Source organism: Hemitrygon akajei, chromosome 3 (genome assembly GCF_048418815.1).
Source record: "Hemitrygon akajei chromosome 3, sHemAka1.3, whole genome shotgun sequence".
Lineage (NCBI taxonomy): Eukaryota > Metazoa > Chordata > Chondrichthyes > Myliobatiformes > Dasyatidae > Hemitrygon > Hemitrygon akajei.
Window position 1 is genome coordinate 148,923,918 of NC_133126.1, and position 4,891 is coordinate 148,928,808.

Sequence of the window (4,891 nt, forward strand, 5' to 3'; positions counted from 1 at the left end):
AATGCAGCAGTATGGTAAATGTGACCTGAGTGGAAGCAGGATTGACCAAGCTCAAGCCATTTAGTCACAACTAGTTGACTGTCTAGACTCCCAGATTTTCCTTCAGATTGTGACCACATCAAATGCAAAACGGGTTTTCTCTGCATTCCATGAATCGGTAATACCATGTTTCAGATCTAACTATTCTATAACAGTTTTCTCTAAGGAAATATATTGAGTAGATTTAATGGGCTGGGTTGATCAGTCAAATTACTCAAGTGTCCAAGAGATGTGGCAATACATGTAACTTAAGTCTAAATTATTACCATGAAATAGAAAGCACAAATAAACCACACACAATATTACATAACAAGTCACAAAGATTTCAGGACTCGTGTTTCTTTAGTTACCACATGATTATTGCTGTTGTCGGGGGAAATCCAAATTCCAACTCACTTATGAAACCACCACTGGGTCCCAGACACCAGTTATGATTTTTGGTCTAGATGAATTCCAAAGAACCTGGGGAAAACTACCCCAATAACTAGACTGGGAAAGCAGGACCTGGACAAGGAACTAGGAACTAGCAACCTGAATAAGGACTCCGAGCCAGAGACTGGACAGGGACCCGGAACCTGGATCTTGACTCGGGCTTGGACTCCAGATCCAGGCGAGGACCGGACATCGCAAGGCAACAGGACTGGACATGGGGGCAGGATGCGGGACTCCAGGGCTGGATGAGGACATGAAGCTCAGACTTGGTCTTGGTCAAGGGAGAGCAGGAACACAGAGCCTGGGTCGAGGGAGAGCAAAACAGAAGCAGGGAGAGACATAGCTGGACACAGACACTGGACCTGGATGAGACCAGGACTCAGGGCCTGGGCTAAGACTTGGACTTGGCCATGGACTGGAAACATCCTCAGAGCCTCAAACACAGACTGGAAATCTCCTTGGAGCCTCAGACTTGAGCACAGGAACAGTGCCTTGGACTTGAGCACAGAAACACAGAGCTGGGATCCCTCCTTGGGAACAGGTCATAGGGCCAGGGCTTCACTCAGAGTCAGGACCTCTTCTGGGGGACAGGACATAGGGCTGGGACTCATACATGGACACTAAACACAGGGACACAAAGAGACAATTCCAAGCTCAATGATAGATAGTTCCTACAAGGCAAGGCTCTGGTCTCACTCTGGCAGCTGAACTAGACAGCAATACAGGCAAGGACAGAGGCAAGGTTGCAGGCAAGGCTCCAGCCAGGGGCTACAGAAAGAAGGGGACAGATTCAACCACAGGGTAACATCAAGACAGCCTGACTTACCCCACAGAGGCAAGGACAGAAACTGACAAGACAAACCAGCAACCACTCTCTCTCTCTCTCTCTCTCCATCTTGTTTTACGGTGGTTGGCACCCAGCTTAATGGTGCATTACCACCACCTCCTGCTCCGGAGTGTGTGATAGACTCACATTCTAAATCCCTTCACCCAATCGCACACACACACACATACCCTAACCTACACTTTATCCTCCCATCTTTGGCCATCCTAGTACCCAATTCCTGTTTATCCATCATATCCTATAAAAAAAACCCTGTACCCCTTAAGAAAGCTAAAAATACCCTAACCTGTGTTCTCTCACCCATGCCCAGCAACCCTTTTAATGTGAATTCCTGCACCCCCAGTTCCCTTAGATTAATTCTCATCATCTCTCTCTGTATCCCATACTTCCTGCAACTCAGAACTACATGTTCTACTGACTCCTCTTTCTGACATCCCTCACAGTCCTGTCTGGTGTTTCCCTATCAATTTCAATGTTTGGTTTAGTGCACAGTGCCCCAGCCTTAACCTAGTCCACACAATTTCCTCTCTTCTGTATCTACTACCTACCCTAGTACCTGCAACACTTTTTGGTATTTGATATAAATGCCTCCCTTTCCCCTCCCTGTCCCATCTTTCTTGCCACATTTGGTTGATTTTTTCCCAGATTACACACTTAACCTCTGCTTTACTGATACTAATGTGCATTTCTATATTTTCTTTCTTTAATGCCCTCTTTGCCAACTCACCCACCCTTTCATTCCCCTTCACCCCGACATGAGCTGGAACCCATAGAAATTTAACCTGACATCCCTGATTTGCAACTCTTGTGACTGACTGAAGGACTTCATGAAGTACATCTTGCCGGCTGTTTGAGTGAGAAGACCTTAAACTTGCTAGAACTGAAGATGAATCTGAGTATATCAACACTTTGACTAGTTTAGTTTTCTCCACCCAACGCAACGCAACCAACACTGCCATCATCTCCACTGTATACATCGCTAACTTACCAGATGTTCTTCTGCTGATTGCAATTGCTTTTGCTGGTATAGCCACCCCAAACCCTGTCACTCCTGTTTCAGGTTCCTTAGCACCATCTGTATAGACCTGAGTATAATCACTATACTTTTCCATCACATGACAGTTAAATGCACTTACCAAATCAGTTTTATATTTTCCTTTCCTTTTTACCTCTAACAAATGCCAGTCTACGTCAGGCCATACCAGCTTCCATGGAGCTACAACCGGATAAACTACTGAAGGACTTATCCTTAGATCAAACACTCCACATGATCTAGCAATATCATTCCCTACCCGACTAAAGTTTTCCCTCTGAAACCTCCCATTTTCCCAGGACTCCTGCAACACTCCTTTAGCAGGGTGAAAATCATAGTGTCCCTGCAAATTAGCCCATCAATTGCATCCTTCTTAATTCCAAAGGCATTACTCCCATTTCTACCTGCAGGGCTGATACTGGTGATGTTTTAAAAGCCCCACTGCACATTCTCAAAACCTGAGCCTGAATCACATCCAGTTTCCTTATAAGAGACCTAGCTGCTGATCCATATGCTACACTTCCATAATCCAACACAGATCTTACTAAAGCTACATACATTTTCTTCAATGCTGAACAACTTGCTCCCCATTCCCTACCAGTCAAACATCTCATCACATTTATTACTTTCTTACATTTCTCCTCAACTTTCCTGATATGGTCTGCCCATGTTAATCATGAATCAAATATAACTCCCAAAAATTTAAATGATCCAACCCTTTCTAATTCAATCCCATACATCCTTAACTTCTTCCCTACTTCAATTCTTTTCCTGGTGAAAAATACAGTTTGAGTTTTTTCTACTGAAAATCTACATCCCCAATCATAAACCCACTCTACCACTTCATCAATTGCTCCTTGTAGTTTCCTGATTATATGCTCCATGTTCCTGCCTCTTTTCCACAAGGCCCCATCATCCGCAAACAGTGACCTACCTATATCCACTGGTACCTTTGTGAAGACATCATTGATCATAATGATGAAAAGTAACGGGCTAATCACACTACCCTGAGGTGTGCCATTTCCCACTATACTGGTTTGATAATTCTGATCCAATCCGAACTTGAATTTTTCTACCAAACAAAAACTCTTTAATCCAATTAAAAACTCTCCCCCCAACCCCCATCTTGTGCAGTTTAATTAATAATCCTTCCTTCCACATCATATCATGGGCTTTTTCAATGTCAAAAAACACTGCAACTACTGATTCTTTATTTGCCTGGGCCTTTCTTATTTCAGTCTCTAACCTTATTACTGAGTCCATGGAATTCCTTCCCTTCCTAAAACCACTCTGATAACTTGCCGGCATTCCTCTCTTCTCAAGATCATACGATAACTTTCTGTTATCATCCTTTCCATTACCTTACATATATTTGATGTTAGTGCTATTGGCCTGTAGCTAGTGGGTTTTGACAGATCCTTGCCAGGTTTCCTTATTGGAATTACTACTGCTTCTTTCCATGCACTTGGTAATCTTCCCTCCTCCCACACTCTGTTATAAAAATGCAGTAACTTCAGCAACCACACTTGAACCCAGAGCCACTTATATTCCAGCCCCAATATGAGAATCAGGTGCCTGTCATTAAGCCCAACTGAAACAACGGACAACCTGAAGACCCAGAGTCCGGAGTACACAGACTGGACCGTGAACCAGAACACAGACTTCACGGACTGGAGCATAACAGTTTCTCCCCCCCCCACCCCCCCATGGGAGCATCCAGGCGACCTAACAGGCTCTCCAGGACTAAGGATGACCTGGGTGGGTGGGGGGGGGTGGGGTTATTCAATCAGGAGGGAACCCAGGATGATGAGAGTTAGCCAACAGTGTCTGCGTTGCTGGGTCCATGTATGGCTGGTTCGTTGTGTCATAAGGTGGGCATTGAGAAAGGACCCAAATGCAAGACACAGACACTGAAGTACTAGGGACTCAGACCCGGAACCTGGGTCTTGACTCTGAGTCCTTGTCCAGGTTCCTAGTTCCTCATCCAGGTCCCACTTTCCTACTCTAGTCCTAGCCCATGCCCTGTCTCCCAGTCTTGTCCAGGGCCTGTGGCTTGTCCAGCATCCTTTCTTCCCCACTTCCCTTGCTTTCTTGATACACCTAGTCCTCTCCCTAGTACTTCAGTGTCTGTGTCTTGCATTTGGGTCCGTTCCCAACGCCCACCCTATGACACCAGCTGCTATTAGCAATCATTAGACATTAACAAACCTACAATGTTTACCTTGTACAGACACCCTACTTGCTGCAAGCTCACAGAGTTAAACTGACATTTTGAATTGTTCACATATTCATTCAATGTTTTTCAAAAGTTAATATAACACAGGAGGGAATAGGTGGCCAATGAGAAATACACCAGTTTTTAAAATTTTGCCTTCATTGAAGTATCTCCAACTAGATCATCCTCATACTGAGCAGGAATGTGAATGCCTTTATCGATGTATCTGCAAGCTCGTCGTCCTCTGTGTTAGGCTGCTTCATTGATGACCTTCTCTCTACCAGAAAGTCGGATGTTATCATGTTTATCCACATTCACTGTAACTACA